General features: G+C 39.5%; 1 long non-coding RNA gene across 1 annotated transcript in view; it reads left to right on the forward strand.

Moving 5' to 3' along the window:
* Window positions 1–24376, forward strand: part of LOC129642286 (uncharacterized) — a 105489-nt gene extending 81113 nt beyond the window's left edge. The window contains exons 4-5 of the long non-coding RNA XR_008709594.1: window positions 12921–12947; window positions 24278–24376. This is a non-coding gene — a long non-coding RNA (uncharacterized LOC129642286). The remainder of the gene's footprint in view (window positions 1–12920; window positions 12948–24277) is intronic.
* The last annotated feature ends 2049 nt before the right edge of the window (window positions 24377–26425 follow it).

Below are 26425 nucleotides of genomic sequence, written 5' to 3' on the forward strand. Positions count from 1 at the left end.
GGTCTGCCACTTAAGTGGCTTCATCTTTTCTTGAGGGAAAAATGAAAGTAACAAGCAAAATATAGAGGAGGTTTTAGTTTGTTCTCTGATCAAAAGGGTCATTTATTGATCTGGTGCTTGAAAGGAAAAGATCTGTTTGGGGGAAAGTCATTGTACTATCTAGAGTCTGAACTCTTCTATTCTTATTATCTATTAGAGCACGATAAGTCTACAATTCTCTTTCTGCTGAAGCAAAACTCATAATTAAAATAAGAGCTCCATCACCATTATGACCATATGACTGTTGTAGTAAACTTGCAAAGCTGAAAATAAACATCCATGCTAATTGAAATGCTGATATTTTAATTAGTCTTAAATGTAGATGATTTCTTCCAAGTGATAGTTTACACTATAATATTTTCGTTGTTTCCTCTCTTACCCAAAAGAGAAAATTAGGAAGAACTGTCCTTTGAAATTAAATATTATCTACGTTCTTTTCTCCCTTCTCACTTTTCAGACCTCACAAATTAGCTTGAATATACTACGGAAGGATTGTCTGGTTACTGGAAGACTACACTTAAAGCAGAAATTGCAGTTCATTTCAACTGTAGACCTACTACATCAAATTGAACAAGTTAGTCAATCCTTCCCACATTTGTTTTCTTCTTGGAAACTTCTAATATGGACAATAAGAGCTAGAGTTTAATATGGGCTTCCCTAGAGTTTAATATATATTGAGAAATTGAGGTACATAGGGCATTATACAGAGAAGACATTTGACCCCTTCTTAGAATCAAGCCTAAAGATTGTTGGATGTATGTAATATATATCTAGATGGATAGATAGAGGTATATATGTGTATGTGTTGTAGGTATAAATCATTGTAGTAAGTGATGGACTTGGATATATTAATATCATATAAATATTAAATACATGTAGTTGTGCTGATACAACTTTCCCAAACTTTGTTCTTTGGGATACCAGTGTTTTATAAGATGTTATATTCTTTTGGGGGAAAAAAGGGGCTCCCTGTTGAAATAAATGTAGACTTTCTTTGGATATTTATAATATAAATTAGAAAATTAGAGACTCTGGGAAAGAATGCAGAACTAGAACTAATGATTCTAAAATCTATTTTGTCTCATTATATGATTAATGTAAAACTTTTATTAAAAATTTCATCACTGTTCCAAATATACATTTGGAAAATAAAGCTTTATAGCAACAAAAATGTGCATTAAAACCTTTAACACTTATATTTGAATACTGGTTCAACTATTTAACTATAATACTAAAGAGAAAATATTTAGCTTTCTTAGATGTCAATTCTTACTTGCAAAGTAGGGGAGATACTATTTATCCCATGCTTGTTGTTTTTATAATGTGTGGCGTATGTGATGTATCAACTTAACTGCCCATTCCACTTCTGTTCTGCTATTTTAGTTGAGATTTCTTAAAAAAAAAAAAAACTTCCTATTTTTATAAGATTGAAGTCAATGTCTTTGTTAGATAAATTCCACGTGTGAAATCATGAATTTTAAGAGTTGTCACTCAATATACAAAACTAAGAATCTGTATCAGTTAATAATGCATTTGGCTAGAAGTCTTAGGAAATCTAAGAAGCACTTAAAAAATTTTTGTTTGCTTTTCTTTTCTTCTTTCCTATATGGCAAGAAGTCCAGATCAGCAGTTCTATCTTTCTGTTCCATCGTCATCATTTGCATATTGTATCATACAGCTCCTTTGCATGCCAACCTCTTCGGGTGCAGACCGTGGTGTGCCAGACCCCAGGTCCAGAGATGAGGGATTTTATTCAAATTTGAGAGTAGAGGGAAAGGCTAAAAGCTCCAGGCATGCTTGGTCTGTCTGCCTGGCATGTGGCAGCTGCCAAGAAAGGACACCTCCATGCTCACAGAAGATGATGGGCTGAGCTTAGCGGCAGCAGTGTGATCCAGAATGTGTGAGGACCATGAATATGAAAAAGAAACATTTTTTTTGTCTGATTGTTTTGGGTACTACCCACCAAATGACAATTTGGTGTCGGTAGTCAGGGGATGGGGCATGGGTGGAGAAGATGGTTCCCTCACACAGCCAGCAAGCAACTCTCTGGACACTGACTGGGAGTCCTACAAGTCAAACCAATTCTGACAGTATCTACCTGGTGGCTTAGATGGTAATGAATCGGCCCACAAAGCAAGACACACGGGTTTGATCCCTGGGTTGGGAAGATCGTCTGGAGAAGGGTATGGGGGATAGCTACCCATTCTAGTATTCTTGCCTGGAGAATTTCGTGGGCATAGGAGACTGGCAGGCTGCAGTTCATGGGGTCGCAAAGAGTGGGACATGACTGAGTGACTAGCACTTTCTACTATCCAGGTTGAGGGTTCAGTCCTAGGAGACCACCTCCTACCCCCAACCCCACAACATAGTTTGTTACCTGTGCTTCTGACTCCCTGGCTACAAATTGGAGGTTCCAGTAACACCCTCCAGCTCAAGATGTCAACTTATGTTGTTACTGATATTTCTGACCGACTGGCTGTAAATGAGAGGTTCCCACGACTTCCATCTTGGGTTTGACTGATTTGCTAGAGAGGCTTACAGAACTCAGAGGAACATTTTACTTCTTAGATCACTAGTTTATTATAAAGGGCATAGCCCAGAAATGGTCAGATGGAAGAGCTTCACAGGGCAAGACAGGGGAGAGGGCGCAGAGCTTCTGTGTTCTCTCCAGAAGCCTCACTCTCCCAGCGCCTCCACAGGCTCTCCCACCTGTCCTTTGGGTTTTTATGGGGGCTTCACTACACAGGCATAATTGATTAAATTATTGACCACTGGAGATTAAATTACAACTTCAGCTCCTCTCCCTTCTCTAGATGTGGGGGTAGGGCCAAAAGTTCCAACTTTCTAATCACGGGATTGGCTCCACTGGCAACCAGCCCCCATTCTTCATTGGTTTCCAGAAGGCATTATTTAACATAATAAAAGATACCCTCCTTGCTCTTTGAAAGAAAGAAAGTGAAGTGAAGTCACTCAGTCCTGTCCAACTCTTTGCAACCCCATGGACTGTAGTCTATACCAGGCTCCTCCATCCATGGGATTTTCCAGGCAAGAGTACTGCAGTGGGTTGCCATTTCCTCCTCCAGGGGATCTTTCCGAACCAGAGATCGAACCTGGGTCTCCTGAATTGCGGGCAGACACTTTACCCTCTGAGCCACCAGGGAGGCTTTACCCTTAGGCAATTTCAAGGATTTGGGGAGTGTGATCTGGGAACCACAGATAAGACCAGATACAGATTTATTACTATAAATAACAATATCACACTGATAGACTGAATTGAAGAATTGATGACTTTAGATGTTAATTTATCTCTGGAACCTAGGCTAACTCTGGGTCCAAAAGAAAGAAAGAAATGTAGTCGCTCAGTCCTGTCCGACTCTTTGCGACCCTGTGGACTGTAGCCCACCAGGCTCCTCTGTCCATGGGATTCTCCAGGCAAGAATACTGGAGTGGGTTGCCATTTCCTTCTCCAGGGGATCTTCCTGAGCCAGGGATCGAAGCTGGGTCTCCCATATCACAGGCAGATGCTTTACCCTCTGAGCCACCAGGGAAGCAGAGAGAACCTCATTTTGGTGGCCCTACAATTTTTATCAAAGTTTTAAAGCATCTTGATTATAAACTGTAATACTGGTAGACAGCACGCCACATTGGTTAAGAACAGGACGTTGGTTTCATACACAATTGGGACTTGAATCTGACCAGTGCTGCTGTTTATGTTTGTCACCTTGGGAAAGTCATTTTGCCACTCAGCTTTGAATATTTTTTCATCTAAAAATGTGAAAATATTAGTGCTCTTTCCCTTTAGGGTCTTTTGGGAGGATAGTATCTGAAAATCTATTTAACAGACTTGGTACAAAATAGGGCTTCCCTGGTGGCCCAGCTGGTAAAGGATCTGCCTGCAGTGTGGGAGATCTGGAGATACCCACTCCAGTATTCTGGCCTGGAGAATTCCATGGACTGTATAGTTCAGGGGGTTGCAAAAAGTCCGACACGACTAAGCGACTTTCAGTTTCTCTTCTGCTCCTCGTGTATAACTTTCTATTCACTTCCTTCTCCCTTGGTCATGTCGAAATTTTCAGGAACCTCTGCTTCTCAGATGGATTCACACTCGAGCCATCCTAATGGCCAAAATGAGGTGGGAATTTCTGTTTCATCCCATCTGCTAGTCCAGACAGGCCAGAAGAGGCCGCAGAACTCCCCAACCAGTTCCGCTTTCAGAAACGCACACTACGGAGCACATTTTGCTTTCCTTGGGGAAAAGACTCAGGTAACAGATGAGGATGTTGAAATAACACCACACCCACCACTTTCCAGAGAAGCTAATTTAAAATCACTTGCAATCTGGGAGAATCTGTCTCAATATCTTCTTGCAAGAACCTACAGCTAACTGTTTACTGAGAGGTTTCCTGAGAATAGGATTTTATCCAAGACTTGTGACAGTGGTAACATAGAATGAGGCTACAGAGATCTAATTAAAAAGGTGATTTCCTAACATATGGAGCTGCTCTGTGAAATCCAGAGGATGTGCTGTGCTGGGGGAGATTCTGACCCTGTAAATTCTTGTGACATTAGACTTAAATCTTAACTGCTAAACACCTTCCAAATATTTAACTCTCCCCAAGTCAATGCACTCCCTGTAAAGCTCTATTTGTTGACTTTTATCCCAGTTGGATCGACTTTGGGGACTGTCTCACTGAGACCTGTGCATTAAGTGGTACATATGTTGAATAAACAGCCAGACAGCTACCAACTGTCAAGTTGCTTTACTGGAGGATAAAAAAAAGCACATATGCCATGTTGAAAGCAAAGGAAAAACAAAAGTTTATAATAGAACTAGGAAGTGGTTCAGGTAAAATTCAACCACAGGCTTATGTGCATGATTATTTTTGTAAATAGCATTAGGATTATTTTGGAGAATAAATCATAATCTGGAAGTGACTTCAGATACAGCAATAAATATGATACCTCCTCTGGTGGCTCATAATTCATTTCTGTATTAATAAAATGAGGGAAGGGACAGGCCGTATTAATATAAGCAAAGGCTGGGAATGTGCTCAGTTGAGGAAACACAGGTTTGATTTTCTCACAAGCAACAGATGGAAATAAAGGCACAGGTTGTTCTTTGCAGGTATGGAAGAAACAACAGAACACACCAGCTTTTCTGGCAAAGAGGTTGGAAGTATTTATAGATAGTTTTCACTCTTGTTACCACCAGCGTGGCTCTCCTGTGATGCTCTGGTGGAACAACATTGACTATGCATCCAGGTGGCCACCTGCTGAGCAGAAAATCCTGGTCACCAGCAATTGATTTGCATAGGAGGCATAGTAGCTGTGTTATTTTAAAGCATGTTTTAGTTTATTTTGGTATCTTCCCAACTCAAGGATCGAACCCAGGTCTCCTGCATTGCAGGAGGATTCTTACCATCTGAGCCACCAGGGGGTGTTAGGGAAATGGACTCCCAAACTTCGTGTAATCATTGGAGTATCTATTCAGGGACAGTGGAAGCTGGGACCAAGACTGTCACAGGTGCAGAAGATGTATTGGAGGTAGGATGCATTGAAGCTAAGAGAAAAGGAAGGAGGAGAAGGGAAACAACTTCAGACTATGATTCAGGTCTGACATCTGTGAAATGAAGGAGGTGGGATGGAGAATTTGGTTGAAAAAGTCTCAGATGGCTGCCCACTCTTCACAATAGCCAAGACATGAAACAACCTAAATGTCCATTCACAGGTGAATGGATAAAGAAGACGGTTCATATATATATATAATGGAATATTATTTAGCCATAAGAAAGAGTGAAATAATTCCATTTGCAGCAACATGGATGGTCCTAGAGATTATCATACTAAGTGAAATAACTCAAAGAGAAAGACAAGTGCCATATGACATGATGTATATGTGGAATCTAAAATATGACACAGATGAACTTATCTATGAAATAGACTCACAGACGTAGAGAACAGACTTGTGTTTGCCAAGGGGCTGGGGAGGTATGGATTGAAAGTTTGGTGTTAGCTGTGCTGTGCTTAGTTGCTCAGTCATGTCCGACTCTTTGTGACCCCATGGATTGTAGCCTGCCAGGCTCCTCTGTCCATGGGGATTCTCCAGGCAAGAATACTGGAGTGGGTTGCCATGCCCTCTTCCAGGGCATCTTACCAACCCAGGGATTGAACCCAGGTCTCCCACACTCCAGGAGGATTCTTACTGTCTGAGCCAGCAGGGGGTGTTAGCAGATATACAAACTATTACATATAAGATGGATATACAACAAGGTCCTACTGTATAGCTTAGGCACCCATATTTGATATCCTGCAACAAACCATAATGGAAAAGGATTTTACAAAGAGTGTTTGTATATGTATAACTGAATCACTTTGCTGTATAGCATAAATTAACACAATATTATAAATCAACTATACTTTAACAAAGTAAATTTTAGAAGAAAAAGGAAAGAAAACAGTGTTTTCCAGACAAGGTGGCCGCTGGCCCAATGATAAACTCCAGAGAAGTGCCTAGAAGAAGGGCCTGTAATGGGCAGATATGGCCAGGTCCTAGAAATTGTCACTTCTGCCATCACTGGGTGGAGCTGCCTTTGGAAAGTGTGCCCTTATGGTAAAGACGGGGGTGAACTCCAAAAGTGCTGTGACTAGAGGTTGTTGGTTGACAGCACTCCTGTTGCAAGTCCTCCTTAAAAGGAGGTCTGAGGGCAGCTCTGTAGCTGGCACAGCAAGCTTTCTGAAGATAGCATGGAAGTAGAGTTGTAAGAAGGAATGACTTTTATACATTCATTTGTAACAAAGGGCAAAGATGACTTGACCTCTGTGGCTTCACTTCTGAGTTTATATTGATACAAATCCTCCAGACTTGCAAAACACTCTGTGTTGGCTCCCTTCACTTTCCCATCCTTTCTTTTGTGCATAACTTGGGAGTAAAATGTATTAGACAGTCAGGGGACGATTTTCCTAGGGTGGAGGAACTTTATCCAAATCTAAGAAAACAAATGCATTTTGCTGGTTCAGATCTCGGTTTTGCCACTCACCAATTTTAACATTTTAAGTAGCTTACTTTCTTTGTATCTTATTTTCCTTGTAATAAAAAAAGCAAATCAGTATCAAATATGTTTTATTTGAAGACTGACTTGCTGAAAGATTTTCTTGTTTTAGAAATTTTATTTTTGCGAGGTTGGTTCTATTTTTTATGATAATGTTATGTATACCTTTATGATATTTTCACTATAAATGTATGAAAGACTTCAGAATAATCGCAGTTCAGAATCAATGAAAATAAATATGCAATTATTTATTGGGCTCTTACTTAGCTCATAACACTGGGGATGGCAAATGTTGTTAAATTAGGAGAGCAAGAATTTGTAGATAATATTCATTCATTTCAGCACTTTGCTTGTTGTTGTTTAGTCACTAAGTCCTTTGAGACTCATTGCAACCTCACGGACTAGCTCACCAGGCTCTTCCATGTATGGGATTTCCCAGGCAAGGATACTGAAGCGAGTTGCCATTTCCTATTCTCCAGGATCTTTCCGACCCAGGGTTGAACCCACATCTCCTGATCACAGGTGGATTCTTTACCACTGAGCCACCAGAAAAGCTCCATTTCAGCACTTAGGTATGCTTATCCTTTTCTTTGATTAAAAACAACACAGATTTGTCATCTTACAGTTATGTAGATCAGAAGTCTGGCACGTGTCTCTCTGGGCTACACTCCAGTTACTGGACTGGGCTGCTGTTCCTTTTGGAATGCTCTAGGGGGCAGTCACCCTGGAGAAAGAAATGGCAACTCAATCCAGTACCCTTTCCTGGAAAAATACCGTGGAGAGGGGAGCCTGGTAGGCTACAGTCCATGGGGTCACAAAGAGTCAGCCACGACTGAGCGACTTCAATTTCACTTTACTTTCAGGGGGCAGTCCATTTATTTGCCTTTCCATAGCAGAAAAACTGCTCACATTCCTTGGATCTTGGCTCCCTTCCTCTAACTTCACAGCCAAATATATTTCATTTATCTAACCATTTTTTCTATGGTCATATATCATTTTGTACATAACTAGGAAAATTTCCTAAAGGAATTCAGTCTTGAATATTCATTGGAAGGACTGATGCTGAAACTGAAACTCCAATAATTTGGCCACCTGATGCGAAGAACTGACTCATTGGAAAAGACTCTGATGCTGGGAAAGATTGAAGGCAGGAGAAGGGGACAACAGAGGATGAGCGGTTGGATGGCATCACCAACTCAATAGACATGAATTTGAGTAAACTCTGGGAGTTAGTGATGGACAGAGAGGCCTGGCATGCTGCAGTCCATGGGGTCGCAAAGAGCTGGACATGACTGAGCAACTGAACTGAACCAAACTGAGGAAAATTTCACTGATTTTAAGGACCCTTGTGATAATATTGGACTTGGCTGGCTAATCTGAAATAATATTTTTATATCAAGGTTTCAAACTCACTTCGCACCTGTACAGTCCCATTTGCCAGGTAGGTAGCCTAGCCCCAGGTTCCAAGGATTACATTATAGGCATCTTCAGTGGGCTAAAGAGCTAGGGCAGCATCTAGAAGCTGAAAATGTAAGGAAAAATTTTATGCCCTGTGGCCTCCAGAAAGGAAAGCAGCAATAGAAGAGGAACATTCCACCCTACCTACCTGAATTTATTTTTCACTGCACTGTGGTACACTTTCCTCATAGATACGGCCTTCCTCTGCTTTACCCCAAGGGGTGAATCTGCTGATCTGGCTGGCTAGCAGACATTCAATTAGTCCAACCTCCAAAGTGTCTGTTGTACTGTTGCACAAACTATTTTATTTCCCGTCTCAGTCCTTTTCTTCATGCTCTTTCCAGCTTTTTAAGAATTTTTTTTTTTTTTGATGTGGATCATTTTTAAAGTCTTTATTGAATTTGTTACAATATTGCTTCTGCTTTACGTTTTGTTCTTTTTTTTTTTGGTCTGTGAAGCATGTGGGCTCTTAGCTCACATGCTGACCAGGGATCAGCTCACATCCCTGACCAGGAATTGAATCTGTACCCCTTGCTTTGGAAGGTGAAGTCTTAACCATTGGACTACCAGGGAAGTCCCAATGCTCTTTCCAGCTTTGAAAATAACCTCAATCGTTGGCTCTGCCTTTTCAAACCGGGGTATCCTTCAAGATTCTGTTAAAGACTCAGATCCTTCCTGAAGATTTTTCTACTTACTTCATCTCACCCTGAATGTTTCTCACTGAAAATCCCACTGGTATTGGAATCAGAGAGAGACAACTTAGCTCAAAGTGTTTCATATTAGCGATATCTCCACCAACCCAGGCAGTGTTCAACTCCTCAAGAACAAGAACAATCTGTTATGTATCTTTGTGTCTCACCAGCCAGTGCTACATACCTGGTGCCCAGGCAGTGTTAAATGAATACTTTGTTTATTGAGAAATAGCCAACATTTAAAATATAAATATCTCTAGGAGTTGATTTCATCCTTGCAGTTATTAGCATTTCACTGTAGTTTGTGTGATGATTTAAGTTACAGTCTATATAAATTGAGATCTGATCAGTGGGTTCAATAAGAAGACTATCTAGAAAGAGAAATAAATACAAACAACTCGGGGCTGTTAGCCTAGAAGGGGAACACACATGGGCTTTCTGTGAAGCCATACGGAAGCCTAAAGCATCGACAATCAGGGGATGAGGTGGAAGTGACAGGCAGACTGAGATAAGGAGACGGAAAGAGAAGGGCCCGTTCTACCCGTTCCATAATTTTGGCCTGACCAGACACATGTTTAACATTTCCCTGCATTCAAAGAGCCCATGATGTAAGAAATGAAATATTTAGTATGTTTGAAAGTAGGATAAAATGTATATTTCATCATGGAACAGATGGATTTTAGAAATTTTGTAAAGAAAAAAATGGTAGAATTTGGCTGTTTGAATGTAGAAGGGAATGTTGCATTTTGGAATTTCCCATTTCTTTTTCCACTTGCAACCGCAGTGAATTTATAGTCATACCTGTCTCTCTCTGTGTCTTTAAATACAAATATGTACATATATATATATATACACACACATCATCACACAATGTATGTTATATATATAAAGACACTATCTGTATATTATCTATATATTTGTCATCAGTTTTGTTAGTTGCATTGCTAAAAAGTGTGAGGGACAGTTTAAATTTTTAAACTTTGATACTATAAAATGGATAACCACATAAAAATGAAATTAAATATGCAGTCATAGGCTTATGTTTGTATTTTGAAAGAATATGTGTGCTCAGCATTTATTCAACCACCAAATATATGACAATTCTTCTGACACTAAATCATTAATTTAGATTGTATAAGACTGAGTTACAAGATGATTTATTAGTAAAATAAAATTTGCATTTCATTATCTCTTTAATAGTTCTGTGGAAAAAAGTATATTAATATGACTTTCAATGGATAACTAGAGAGTAATATTTACATGTTTTTTGTACAAAATTTCCTGAACAAATTAGGGTGTAAGTTATACTTCCCATTCTCTTATGCATTCTTGAATAAGATTTGTTTTAGTTAACTCTCGTATTCTTACAACTAAATAACTCAAAAAAATGTATTCCTGAGCATTACCAAAAGAGTCTTTTATGTTCTGTATGTTCTTAAATGAAGCACTTTAAAAAAAAGAATTTATTTTCTCATGCTTTGTGATTCAGTATATTATGCTACATTCTGATTATACAGAGATGCATAAATAGCACTTACCTTAATGAACCAACCACAATGTCTGGCTTTTAACGTGTAAGACAAGTGTTATGAGTTTGGTATGAAAATGAGTGGGAATTCCCGTGGACTCCAACAGAGAGGTTCATAGTACTGGGAATAGAATGATTGCTCCACCCAGAGTTAGTTTTTATAGCCCACACTTTCTTGATATTTGTCAACTAACAAGAACTTATGTGATTTTTTGTTAACGATGTGTGTGCTTATTGGCTTGTTATCTATATTTCAAACTGGGAATGAGTTTCATGTCTCTTTGTTCCCCAAGTCACAAAGTGCTTTGAGCCCATGACTCTTACGAAACAACTGACTGCAGCAGGAGAGTCCACTGTGAGACCACACTCCCAAGCTTGTCTGGACATCTTACCAAACCAGAGTCTGTGGAAAAACCTGATCCTTCTGTGCTTCTTGAGTATGTCAGGAAAAAGAGTCATATACTGTGATTGCCCATTTCATTTCATTTTTAGGCTGGTATACTTTGTATAAATACCAAACTTAAGAAGCCAAACTGTCCATCATATTTTAGAAATGTAATTACCCCAAGGAAAAGAATGTTGAGCTGGTTATCTAGTTAACTAAGAGGTCTATACTGTTCATGGGGTTCTGAAGGCAAGGATACTGAAGTGGTTTGCCATTCCCTTCTCCAGTGGACCACATTCTGTCAGCCCTCTCCACCATGACCCACCCGTCTTGGGTGGCCCCACAGGGCATGGCTTAGTTTCATTGAGTTAGACAAGGCTGTGGTCCTAGTGTGATTAGATTGACTAGTTTTCAGTGATTGTGGTTTCAGTGTATCTGCCCTCTGATGCCCTCTTGCAACACGTACCGTCTGACTTGGGTTTCTCTTACCTTGGACGTGGGGTATCTCTTCATGGCTGCTCCAGCAAAGCGCAGCCGCTGCTCCTTACCTTGGATGAGGGGTATCTCCTCACTGCCGCCCCTCCTGACCTTGAATGTGGAGTAGCTTCTCTAGGCCCTCCTGTGCCAGTGCAGACCACCTGACCTGCCTCTTGAGAAACCTATATGCAGGTCAGGAAGCAACAGTTAGAACTGGACATGGAACAACAGACTGGTTCCAAATAGGAAAAGGAGTATGTCAAGGCTGTATATTGTCACCCTGCTTATTTAACTTCTATGCAGAGTATCATGAAAAACACTGGGCTGGAAGAAGCCCAAGCTGGAATCAAGATTGCCGGGAGAAATATCAATAACCTCAGATATGCAGATGACACCACCCTTATGGCAGAAAGTGAAGAGGAACTCAAAAGCCTCTTGATGAAAGTGAAAGAGGAGAGTGAAAAAGTTGGCTTAAAACTCAACATTCAGAAAACAAAGATCATGGCATCTGGTCCCATCACTTCATGGGAAATAGATGGGGAAACAGTGGAAACAGTGTCAGACTTTATTTTTTTGGGCTCCAAAATCACTGCAGATGGTGACTGCAGCCATGAAATTAAAAGACGCTTACTCCTTGGAAGGAAAGTTATGACCAACCTAGATAGCATATTCAAAAGCCAGAGACATTACTTTGTCAACAAAGGTCCATCTAGTCAAGGCTATGGTTTTTCCTGTGGTCATGTATGGATGTGAGAGTTGGACTCTGAAGAAAGCTGAGCACCATAGAAATGATGCTTTTGAACTGTGGTGTTGGAGAAGACTCTTGAGGGTCCCTTGGACTGCAAGGAGATCCAACCAGTCCATCCTAAAGGAGACCAGTTCTGGGTGTTCATTGGAAGGACTGATTAAGCTGAAACTCCAGTACTTTGGCCACCTCATGCAAAGAGTTGACTCATTGGAAAAGACCCTGATGCTGGGAGAGTTTCGGGGCAGGAGGAGAAGGGGACAACAGAGGGTGAGATGGCTGGATGGCATCACCAGCTTGATGGACATGAGTTTGGGTGAACTCCGGGAGTTGGTGATGGACAGGGAGGCCTGGCATGCTGTGATTCATGGGGTCGCAAAGAGTCGGACACGACTGAGCGACTGAACTGAACTGAACTGAAGAGGTCTATGATTTTCAGAAATAATCCATTGCAATATGAGTTCATTACATCTGAATTGACCAACATTTGAAATGAATTCTTATTTCTACAGATCCAGTTTTTTATATGTATTTCTTTTTCTTACAGATCCACTTTATACTTTCCTCTCCTGTGGTGAGTACAATGTTATACCTGGCATCTATCACAATGCTTATTACATATAATAATGTGTAGTATAATAAATGTTATAAATATTAGTTGAAATAGGAAAGAAGTAAAGTATTGATGTCAATGAATGATCAATCCAAAGTTATACTTATCCCAATGATTAACTGGCATTGGCCAAGGCAGTCTTTGAGGATAACCTCTAGTTATTTCAGGGAAAAGAAAAATCCCCCAAATATCTGTTATCTCAGAAGTTGCTTGCCACAGGGAGCCACTCATGTGAATTAATTCCGGGGAATATATTCAAGATGTTTGTGTTTGTCATGCCATGATCTACACCTTGGCCACACAGACCTTGACTCTCTTCTGTCATTCTAGAAGTGTATAACCTCTCTAAAGTGTATGGACTTTAAAAAGATAGACTTCCCAGAAGTCTTTGTACTACAAAAGAAAACCTCCAGTAGAATCTAATGTGTTTCTAATAATGGAATTTCAATATAAATACAGGATATTTAAGGCTCTGAATTTCATGGAAATATGTTTCTTTGTCTCCAAAGGCAAGGGATTGTGGCACAAAAATATAAGTAAATTAGTCCCAGTGTCCTTACTGTGAGAGGGCTTCTGCCAGAGTAAAAAAAAAATTTGAGGCAATATTGGTAACTAGAATCAAGTTACAGTTGGAATTGGGGTGTGTATTTTGGTTTGGAGTAGAAGCATGTGTGCAGGAGATATGGGTTTGATTCTTGGCTCAGGAAGTTTCTCTGGAGCAGGAAATAGCTACCCATGGCAGTGGGTAAATTTGCCAGGGAAATCCCTTGGACAGATGAGCATGATGGGCTACAAACTGTGGGCTTGCAAAGAGTTGGGCATGACTGAGCGACTGAGCACACACAGAAGAATGTGTATGAATTAGTCAATGTGTGGTGGTGTTATACTGATTTGTAAAGTTACGCGTTCAAGTTAATAATGATGAGACTATATGGGCCCTTTTCCGTGACTTCTCTGAATCACAGGGATTTCGCAGGCTTATGCATGGATGTGTGGAGAGGGAGGGGTGTGAAATATTGCAATGAATAGCATGTCTGCGATGGTGACAGTAATAGGAGCCCTTGAGATCAAGCTGCTGTGTCCTTTCCCTAGGCGATGGCCACAGGCAGAAAGAGCATGAGAGTGTATATAAACATATGCGTATACATATATATACACACACACGTATATATATTCAGTTATGATATTGCTTATGTCTTTGTCCAGTGTTTTCAAAATCTCAAGGACTGACTTTAATATTTTTTCATTCTCCGGCTTTACTTCCCTGGTGGCTTAGATGGTAAAGTGTCTACCTGCAATGCGGGAGACCCAGGTTCAATCCCTGGGTTGGGAAGATCCCCTGGAGAAGGAAATGGTAACCCACTCCAGTACTCTTGCCTGGAGGATCCCATGGACAGAGGAGCCTGACGGGCTGCAGTCCGTGGGGTCACAAAGAGTCAGACGACTGAGCATCTTCACTTTCCTTTTCCTTTCCTTTTCTGCTTTACTTGGAAATGGAAATCTTTGAATTTCAATAATTTTTACCTACAAAATATGAGATTTAGGACAAAGAGCTAGCTATAGAATTGATCTTGGGCATTTTTACTCCCTGAATTTACTTTTGAATTAAACAAGTACACCAAAATAACAAGTCTGCACCAGGGAATTAAGACAGCTTGCTGTCCCCCAGGCCACCCTAGTACCCCTTCCAGTTCTTTGAATGACTCTTCCAGGATGTATAATCAAGAGGATGGCCTCATAAAATTCTCCAAAATCAAGGTTTGGGCTGCGGCTCTTTTGCCTTGTAGTTTTGTACCGAGCAGTGGGTTTTGCGCATCCTGAATCTGTGTCTAGTTATGCAGTGATGCTCACTGCCCACATTTCCAGGCGCATGCTGGTGGGAAGATCCAGACTCAGTGCTTTGGTGGTTCAAGAACACACACCGCTGCAGTAGAACATGTCTGAGAACACAGGGACCTTTCTGCAGATACTAAGAGTCTTTGAAAATCTTTGTACCATTGCTCTATGGGTACATCTTCTGTGTTTTGCCAAAATCAGGCCAGGATATTTCCATTCCTATTCCCTCTCTTTCAACTACACCCTGGGTTCCCTTTGGTCCTCAGAAATGTATCAACACTGAACATGATGTCTCAGTATAAGACAGGAACGGTCGATCCATCTGGGAATCTAAGCTTCCTCCATTCATTTTCAAACGAATAGTTTCAAAACCTGCTATTCCTGTTTGTTCCACACAAGGACTGGGTTTCCTAGTTCTTAGATAGTTGTACAGACCATTTCCTTACATACTGAGCTGTCAGCCATTGTTACTTTTTACAATCCGGAAGAATATGCTAATTGTACTGACATATAATGCAATATGCTTAAGAACATGCCACTCAGAAGTGTAGGTCTCAGGAGACTTCTACCTGCAAGAAACCTCATCTATAAGGAAATATCCCCTTTGAGATAAAGGCAATTCTTTTGTAATAACATTGGGGAAGGCTAAAATGTGATTTGTAGCACACCACAACACACTATAGTGTGATTTGACTGTTGTATAAAAACATATAGATTTAGGTTGAATTTAAATAGATGGTAGAAAGGGAGGGAGAGAGAGAAAATGAAAGAGAGGGAGAGATGAAAATACCAGATGACTTTTAACTATAAAAAGTTCTCTAAGAAATGGCAGAATAGTTAATGCATAGATTTCAAAGAAAATTACTGTTTCATAGTGTTGGGTATTAAACCTCTAATTTCTATAGAAATCTCTAATTTTTCCACATATTATGTCAAGGAACTAAAAATGTCTTCTGTGGATATTTTTATAATAATATTTTCTGTTATATAAAAGGCATTGCCAGACACTACCATCTGCCGTGTAGACTGACAGTGTACGAATCTGATGTCTTTCTGTGACTTCCTATCTTATATAATTGGAGGTTTCAGCCCAGAATGATGCTTCATTTCCACCTAAGGACAACCAAGTTTAAATTTGCCTGCAATATTTTAATCATTTCCCTGCTATGCACTGATAAGACCAGCGCTCTGTGTAGTTAAAAGCTATAAATGTGTCTATTGAGAAAGTGTTAAAAATTCTCTTCTGGGCTTCTGGCCATCGTCCAGAATTCCATAATACCTTTTGAAATGAGACAGAAAACATAATACATTACAATTGATAAATGTTTCATTTGTACTTTATTTGGGAAATTTTAAGCATTCAGAACTACATAAACACTGGGAAGTGTTTTTTGGTTTATTATTATTTTTTTTTTTTTGCTTTTTTGCTGAGGTGAGAAAGATGTCTTTGTGAACTGTCCATGTAAAGATTAGAATATTTAACATATATGTCTACCATGCTTTAAGAAAGATTCAAGGACAGTGCAAGTAGTCTATTGACTCAGATGAGTTGGTGCATGTGTTTGTGTGTGTATGTATGGGGAGGTTTAAAGGAGTAAATGTCATCATCCAAGTCAATGAGACAAGATGACTGAAAAAACTTCTGTAGTTATTTATTTTAAAAATAACACCCTTTTCAATAAAAGAGAAATCCTTGTAGTTAAAACCTGTTAATTGGAGATAATGTCTGTGTAACTGAACATTGTCAAAGGGTAATGACCTCCTGCTGCTAAGCCCTGCAAATGTTGACTGGAGGCCAGCACATTTGTTTTGAAAGCAGGAGACGTGGGTCCTTTGACATGATTATTTTAAAATGGTTTCATTTTTGTTACATGCCATAATAGAAACTTTATCATTCTAGGCCATATTAGAATGAGCTTCCACTTTTTCTGCCTCTAAATATCTTTGCAGGTTGTGTTTTCACTGCTCTTAAGTGTATCAATTGGCACCTCTGTTCTGCCAAGTGGCTTTTCTTAGAACGATACAAGTTAGTTCAGTTCATCTTGGGGTTTGCCAAAAAGTCTTGAAATGAATTAGTATTCATTAAGGTATGCCGCTCAATATAATAAATGATCAATGCTCTATAATTCACTGTGGCTGAGAAAATAGGTTGCGTAATTAAAGTAGGCAATGGCACCCCACTCCAGCACTCTTGCCTGGAAAATCCCATGGATGGAGGAGCCTGATGGGCTGCAGTCCATGGGGTGGTTAAGAGTCGGACACGACTGAGCGACTTCACTCTCACTTTTCACTTTCATGCATTGGAGAAGGAAATGGCAACCCACTCCAGTGTTCTTGCCTGGAGAATCCCAGGGAATGGAGAGCCTGGTGGGCTGCCGTCTATGGGGTCGCACAGAGTTGGACATGACTGAGGTGATTTAGCAGCAGCAGCAGCAATTAAAGTGAGACAGTGAGAGTGTCCCCAACTCTGTCCCGTTATGCACTTCGTTTGGCCAGTGTCTGAAATTTCATTTGGCTGATGTATAAAATTTCACTTAAAATGTTCTGGGCTGATTGAGATTTCTATCAGTAGGAATGAAAGATCTAAGAACTGGTTTCCTTATGAGTTCAGATGCACATGAGGAAGTGTTACCCTGGGATCAGAAGATCTGAGTGTCTTAAAGTATAATATCTTAATATGATTGTGCATGTGCAAGCAATTGTGTCTGACTCTTTGACAGTCCATGAACCAAAGTCCCTCAGGCTCCTCTATCCTTGGGATTTCCCAAGCAAGGATACTGGAGTGGGTTGTCATTTCCTACTCCAAAGGATGTAGTGTGAGGACTCTGTTCAGTTCAGTTCAGTTGCTCAGTCGTGTCCAACTCTTTGTGACTCCATGAATCGCAGTACACCAGGTCTCCCTGTCCATCACCAACTCCCGGAGTTTACCCAAACTCATGTCCATCGAGTTGGTGATGCCATCCAGCCATCTCATCCTCTATCATCCCCTTCTCCTCCCGCCCCCAATCCCTCCCAACATCAGGGTCTTTTCCAATGAGTCAACTCTTCACATGAGGTGGCCAAAGTACTGGAGTTTCAGCTTTAGCATCAGTCCTTCCAATGAACACCCAGGACTGATCTCTTTAAGATGGACTGGTTGGATCTCCTTGCAGTCCAAGGGACTCTCAAGAGTCTTCTCCAATACCACAGTTCAAAAGCATCAATTCTTCAGCACTCAGCTTTCTTCAGAGTCCAACTCTCACATCAATACATGACCACTGGAAAAACCATAGCCTTGACTAGACGGACCTTTGTTGGCAAAGTAATGTCTCTGCTTTTGAATATGCTTCTAGGTTGGTCATAACTTTCCTTCCAAGGAGTAAGCGTCTTTTAATTTCATGGCTGCAATCACCATATGCAGTGATTTTGGAGCCCCACAAAATAAAGTCTGACCCTGTTTCCACTGTTTCCCCATCTATTTGCTATGAAGTGATGGGACCAGATGCCATGATCTTAGTTTTCTGAATGTTGGGCTTTAAACCAACTTTTTCACTCTCGTCTTTCACTTTCATCAAGAGGCTTTTTAGTTCCTCTTCACTTTCTGCCATAAGGGTGGTGTCATCTGCATATCTGAGGTTATTGATAATTCTCCCGGCAATCTTGATTCCAGCTTGTGCTTCTTCCAGCCCAGCATTTCTCATGATGTACTCTGCATATAAGTTAAATAAGCAGGGTGACAATATATAGCCTTGACGTACTCCTTTTCCTATTTGGAACCAGTCTGTTGTTCCATGTCCAGTTCTAACTATTGCTTCCTGACCTGCATAGAGGTTTCTCAAGAGGCAGGTCAGGTGAGGACTAGAGATGCTTAAAAATCAACTCCACTTCCATCTTCATGTTTTTCAGAGGCATCTTTGGTGATGGCCTTGGATCTACTTACATCAGGATTGTGTGGAATGGATTAAATTGCAGTGATTCTCTTTTTGACTAAGGAGAGGGAGGTTTTTGTTACTTTTTAAAAGTATTTATATTTCTCTCCTGTCTCATCCTCAGTTGTTTGATTCAGTTGTTTCAGGATAGGGCCCTGACATATATAGAGAGCTATATTTTAATTTCCACAAGTGCTTCTAATTTGCAGTCAGTGTTCTCCGACGTAAGCATGCCTCAGAGTCTCTTGCACAGCACGCTGTCCCTGCCCCATGCCCTGTGAACAGCCAGAGCTTCTGATTCGGTGAGTCTGGGAGGTGCCTGAGAATGTACATTTCCAGCAGGTTGCTGAGTGATGCTGCTCTAGAAAGTATGTTAAGCCATTTGAATGATGTCAGTTTACTCATTTATTTTTTCTTGATGACATTGAAAAGAAGAAAAGGGACAATGAAGTACAAGAAGAACAGACTAGGGCAAAATTAGGTTGGGTTTTCCCATTATTATATTATTATTATTATATTATTATATATAATATATTATATTATTATTATTATATTGTTTCCCATTTCCCACTTTGTTATAGCTGACACACTGTTTTTTTTATTTCTTTCAGGTTTCCCATCCCTTTAGTTTATCTAGAATTTTTTTTATTCTCAAACTCATAAAATTTTTAAAACAAAAATCCTATGACTAGTACTTACTGAACATTTAGTAACCACCAGGACTCAGTTTAAATATTTCATACATATTATTTCATTTAATCTTCACCATTAAACGAATATTTTCTTATCATAATTTCTAACTATGTTCTTAAAGTCACACAGCTAATAGGTAGCAGGTTTGGAATTGGAAGTCAAGCAAACTACCTCCTGAGCCTGAACTCAGTAATTCCTCTAGGCTACTTCAGCATGGCAGAGGCGTTAATCGCTCAGTCATGTCTGACTTTTGTGACTCCATGGACTGTAGCCCACCAGGATCCTTCTGTCCATGGGACATCCCAGGCAAGTATATTGGAGTTGCCATTCTCTTCTGTAGGGGATCTTCCTGACCCAGGGATTGAACCCAGGTCTCTCACATTGCAGGCAGATTCTTTGCCGTTTGAGCCACTATGGAAGCCCCCTAATTCTGCATGCATGCACAGTCAATTCAGTTTTAACAAAAACCTCCCTCTCCTTAGCCAAAACAGAGACTCACTGCAATTAATCCATTCCATACAATCCTGATGTAAGTGGCTCCAAGGCCATCTTTGCAACCCTATAGACTATAGCCCACCAGGCTTCTCTGTCCATGGAATTCTCTAGGCAAGAATACAGGAATGGGTTGCCATGCCCTCCTCCAGGGGATTTTCCTGACCTGGGGATTGAACTCACATCTGCCTGCATCTCCTGCATTGCAGGTGGATTCTTTACCCACTGAGCCACCTGGGAAGCCCCTACTTCGGCAGGCCTAATGGATTTTCAAATATATTATCACAGCTCTGTGAAGGAAATATATCACTGATTGTTATTGAATTATTCCCAATGACAAAAATCATGATAAAACAGCTTCCATTTATTGAAAGCCTACCTTGGGTCACAGACTATGTTTAGCACTATTAGCAAATCAACTTAAGTGATGAGACAATTAAATGGCAAAATTAGGGTTTGATTTAGGCCTTCTCCTGGGTTTTGGAGTGTCTACTTCCAAAAGGAGTAGTTCATGTTCCTAAATACATGGTAATTTCTGGTCCAACAATCTGGAGAAATTCAGCTCCATTTCCAACAACAACCCTGTATAACTCTGGTAATCTTACCTTTTGCCTAAGCATGTCTGATATAGGCTGCTGTTACAATAATAGAAAAAAAAAATGATTAAAATGGTGGTCATTCTGATGTGAATAGTGAATATGAGGTTCGTAGGCTTGGAGAGTTGCAATGACTTAACTGAGATCGCCCAACTTATGAATACCAGAGTCAGGAACCAACAGCAGCACCCAATGGACTCGTGACATTTTGGCTTGTTTTCTCTCTGCTACGATAATCTACTCCCTGTGTCTGGTTTGGCATCTTTTCTTGGATCACATGTGGGAGGAAGTGTGAGATCACCGTGCAGATCGTAAATTGTGAGAGTTTGTTTCCGCACAGCATTTCTGAGAGCTGGCTCAATGAGTCTTCTGAGCAGGTAAGAGGGAAGGGTTGCCCCTAGTGGGTTTCAGGAGCGGTGGATAGCCCTCTGAGGGCCATCAGCCTGACCTCACAAGATTGTGGTTGGAAATAAACGAGATAACAGATGCAAAGTGCCTGCCACCTGGGAGGCACTGTGGCTCAACAAACAGTAGCCGTTATTGATATTCTCCGGAAGTGGCAAGAGCAGGAAGACTGAGTGGATGGAGACAACACATCACTGGGATGACTCAGATGACTCCCAGGCTTCCAGGATATCACATGAGGCCTAAGAAACACTTGCTTTGTATGTAGAGGGAAATGAATGTTTTCAAAACCCAGTATCAGTCACTTTTACACTCTTCTTTATGAGGTATGTCAAGTCATATCAACAGGTTCAGTTAAATCTGACTTTTATAATCTGAGCAATTATCGAGACCGGGACTCAGTGCAGATTTATTATTGCATGAGAGTTTTTTTCTGGTCATTTCGTGCCGAGAAACATTATAAACATATGGAGATGACTTTCCAATTTATTTATTGAAAAGCACCCATTTTGCAAAGTTGTGGGCACTACTCTACCAAACTCTAGGTGATATAAATTTAGCATAAGTCTTTGATGTTACCCGGTTTTTTGCTGCTTGCATCTCAGTGTTCTGTTTAGTGTCACCTGCCCTGACAGTGATTTTTTCTGAGTTTTAAAGGTTAGACCTAACTATATTTTCTAACTTAGATAATTCCTTCACTCATCCCATATGCATCCTACTGGCATCAACGAGTGTATGTGAATCCCACTGGTGAGGGGCAATACTTAACAAAACATTTATTATTGACTTTTATTGTCTGTCCTTGTCAGTTTTGATCATGCTCTTCCTTATCTCAGGATTTAGGATTTTTTTTTTCCAACAGTTTTCATATGTAACTTCTTTTAAAAACACAAATGTAGAGAACCCATCTTAGAGAAAATGTGAAAAATCGGACAAATGTAAATAGTGCATCTCTGAATCCAATTACTACTAGAATTTTAATATATTCCACTCAGTTTCTTAGAAAGTATTTACAAGTGTACTCATGATAATTAACTATGATAATAATTATAATAATAAACAATTAAAAAGTGTACTTATACTAATAACCAGGGCCATGTAGTTTTGCTTCAGGCAATACTTATTTTAAATACTAGCATTTATTCTTGAACAGTCTTTAGTAGTAATATTCTAAAAATAGCCAGATATCTTATCCAGTGGATCAGTGATAATATCCTAAAACATTCTCCTACTGTTAGATGGTAAGTTGCTTCTAATTGTCCTTAGTGTAAAGCCAGGCCTTACTAAATTTAACTTTGCATATGTTTTGGCTGATTTCCTTAGGCTAGATTCATTGGCCTATGAATAATGAGTGCAACTTTGACAAGGTATTTGCCAAATTGCTTTCTAGAAGAATTGCACTAATTTATATTGTCATCAGGAATGAATGGGATGGTGAATTCATTGCACTTTTACCAGCACTTTGAGCATTTAGTTACTTATTTATTTTTTCCATTTTATGTGTCAAATGGTATTTGTTTTAACTTACACTTTCTGGCCACTAGGAAGTTTAAATATTTTCAAGACTATATTTGATATTGTTTTTCTTTTTAATGTTAATTGTTTAAGTTATTGCCATTTTATCTATTATATTCTTAGTGATTTTCTTTTGGAAGTTTGAATATTCTGTGTTTTACACATATAAAAATATAATCAACTTTTTAAGCCACTGCCACATTGGTTGAAAAATTTCCAAAAGTTTTTGTTTTTTTTTTAATAGTAACATTTCAAATGTTATGATGACATTTGCTATTTTCCTTGGTGTATTTTTTGTAAATTCAAAGTGTAGAAATGGATTTCTTTGTCATTTGGTTTGATAAGTATTCAATATTATTTTCATTTTCTTTGGCTTGATTTTCAAAACATTAAACTTTTTAATACTACATCTGGAACTTGTTTCAGCATATGGTGTGAGGTGACCATATTTGACTTTTAAATAATTTACTATGCTATGACCCAGCTGCTTGATTTCCCTTACAAGTTGCCAAATGCCCAGTGAAAGAAGAATGCTCTTATATTTTGTGTTCGTTGAGATAGCATCTGTTACTTTATTAAGTATGCCAGAATTTTTTTATTGAGGAAACTATGCCTTAGCTGAGTGTTACGTTCGAAACGCTGAATTAATTCTTTCAAATGGGAGGGATATAACTTATTATTTTGTATTTTTTATGCTATTCTTTTTATTATAAGAGTATACCTTAGCAAAATAATGTAGATACTTTCTGTTTTTTTCAAAAGTACTTTAGCCTGTAAAATGTTAATGTATCTTTTTAATCTTATAGATGGACTTGGATATCAAATTTGAGTTTGAACTATAGCTTAATAACTGATTGTTTAAGTGGTTTTATGCAAAGTTTTCAAACTTTTGAGACCCTGTTTTCTCTGTAGAAAATGTGGATAATAACACCTACCTCACAGGACAATGGTAGCTATTAAAGTGAGGAAACATATGTAAAATGCCTGGTTAGTTCAGTTGTGTCAGACTCTTTGCGACCCCATGGACTGGAGCACGCCAGACATTTACAAATAATGCCTGGTAGGTGACCTGATAGAGAAAATACAGACTCATTGTTTTCTTTTCTGTATGGCACAAACTATTGACCATTTGAATTGGTAGAAAAGAACAAATACTCCTGGAAAATCTCACATAGCCACTATTTGACTTTGAAATATGTCTCATTTAAATTTGAATATAGTTATTTCTGATCTTCATTAAATACCAAAGCAAATCTTAGCCTTGGCTAGAGAGTTTATTTGACAATCTTCTAATGTTATAGAAACATTCAGCCCTCTAGACTCACAGAAGCTGGGCTTTTCAGATAAGACTACTACTTTTTCTTGCATGCATGCTTCAGTAGCTCAATCTTGTCCAACTCTTTGCCACTTCATGGACTGTAGCTCACCAGACTCCTCTGTCCATGGAGTTTTCCAGGCAAGAATACTGGAGTGGGTTGCCATTTCCTACTCCAGGGGATCTTCCTGACCCAGGGATTGAACCCATGTCTCCTGCATTGGCAGGAGGATTCTTTACCACTGAGCCACCTGGGAACCCTAGGACTTTTTTTTCCTTAGTTGGACTTACAACCCTTTCAAGGCAGTAATGTATAGCAGATTGCATATAGGCTGTGCTTTAGTCTAAGACTTTTCAGTAAATGCGTTCTTTGATTATTTTATCCCCACCTTTTCTACCAGTAAAAAGACAACTTACTGGATTTCACCAAATGAATTATCATTCTTATCCCATCATCAGTACCTGTAAAGATTAGCTGGAAAATAGTGCTGATTTGATTAATAATGTTCTGTTTAATTTCTCTGTTAACAGAATCCTGATATGACAGCTGCCTACAAAACAATTGCCAAGTCTGGGATTGAATGATTAATTGAAATAGTCACAAGTAAAGGTATTTTTGCCATAAAAGGTATGAAAATAGCAAACATATTTACTGTGAGAATACAAAGACTCGACTTAAAAACTAGTTAGTATTATAATAGTCCTGGAGTGTGAGTCAGCAAAAAGCTATCAAGTTGTCTTTTGGAATCAAAATGAAGGTCACTGAATTCAAGGTGGGCTGGTTATAACATGAATGAAATGGGAAGGAGGAAGCCATAGCTATCGCCTCAGAGAGAATCAGCAAGATGGCTCCTCGATGCTCTAGACACCACAGTGCTTGGCACTAGTTCTCAGAAAGAAACTTTGTGGTATTTGCAGAATGTGCTGATGCGTCTCATATTAAAATCCGTCCTAGTGTGGGTACACATTCAGGAGTTCAGTGCAAATGCACTGATTTCCCAAAGTCTTGAATTTATCCTGCTTATGTCTTTTGTGTTAGGAAAAATACTTCAAATAATTGCATCTTAATTTCTTCATCTGTAAAATGGAAATATCATTGCATATTTCATAAGCATATTACAGGAAATCAGATAGCATGCATGATAATGTACAATATAGATTTTTTGCCTTAAAAGTACTGAAATGGCATTTGGGGTTTGATTTTGTTGATTCTGATTGAAACTCTTGTTCAGTCGGTTCAGTTGCTCAGTCATATTTGACTCTTTGTGACTCTATTCTTCCCTGTCCTTCACAAACTCCTGGAGCTTGCTTGAACTCATGTCCATTGAGTCGGTGATGCCATCCAATCATCTCATCCTCTGTCGTCCCCTTCTCCTGCCTTCAATCTTGCCCAGCATCAGGGTCTTTTCCAAGGAGTCAGTTCTTCACATCAGGTGGCCAAAGTACTGGAGTTTCAGCATCGGTCCTTCCAATGAATATTCAGGACTGATTTCCTTCAAGATGGACTGGTTGGATCTCCTTGCAGTTCAAGGGACTCTCGAGAGTTTTCTCCAACACCACAGTTCAAAAGCATCAGTTCTTTGGCACTTAGCTTTCTTCAGTCCAACTCTCCAATGGTCCAACTCTCTTGTTAACACTATTTAAAACTTTGCATTTATTATCTCTAGCCTTCCCTAAGGGTTAGTTTCAGGGATATTTTATTTATTCTTGACCTTAATACATAAAAAGAACATCATATTCTATTTTTGCTCTTGATAATTATAAACTCAGGCCCCCTTAATGGACATATACCATGTCTTTGAAGATGTTCCCATCTCTGAATGATTTCTTCACTAGCTGTGACCGTGTTTTGTAGCCTGATCTCCATTTGATCTTGGCTTCATGTGGCTGCTAAATTCTAACATTTCTAGTGTAGCTCATTATGAAAATCTTCCAACCCTTTTCTGAATCTGGCAGGGAATTTGAAAATAACTTTCTCCAAAAAAGTGAGAGCATAAATAATAATGAAGCTAAAATGGAAATGAGAGGATGTAATCCACTTGTGAGCCAGAGAAGAGCAAGGTTACTATTCATTTGGTTTGTTGGTGGCTCACCTGATTTTGTCAGCCTATAAAGATTGCTTTTTTTTAATCACTTTGCAATTAGTGCTCTAGTTTTTTTTTTTTTTCTTGTGAGGAAAAAAGCAAAAAATAACTGTATGCTATGATTTCTTGAGAACTTAAAAAGAAAGCAAAAAAATGAGTTCTTCTTATTCCTTCTTTTCTAGGTTCTAATACTTCTCACATTGAGCTAATGACTATGAGTTAGATTCAGTCCTTTGACCTCCACCTAAACGTGGGATGAGAAGTAAAAAGAGAGCACCATCATGGGAGCTCCAGGCTGGGGCTCTGTAATCAGTGTTGTATTTTTCGGAGAAGGCAATGGCACCCCACTCCAGTCCTCTTGCCTGGAAAATCCCACGGACAGAGGAGCTTGGTAGGCTGTAGTCCATGGGGTCTCGAAGAGGCGGACATGACTGAGCGACTTCACTTTCACTTTTCACTTTCACGCATTGAAGGAAATGGCAACCCACCCTAAAAGCTCTGTGTTTCTCAGTTTTCTTACTTATTAAGCAGGGTAAGTAATGGCTTCCTTACATCATGGGGTTATTTTGAGAATCAGATAAAATGATGAATATCA

The sequence above is a fragment of the Bubalus kerabau genome, chromosome 1 (genome assembly GCF_029407905.1).
Source record: "Bubalus kerabau isolate K-KA32 ecotype Philippines breed swamp buffalo chromosome 1, PCC_UOA_SB_1v2, whole genome shotgun sequence".
NCBI classification, from domain to species: Eukaryota; Metazoa; Chordata; class Mammalia; order Artiodactyla; family Bovidae; genus Bubalus; species Bubalus kerabau.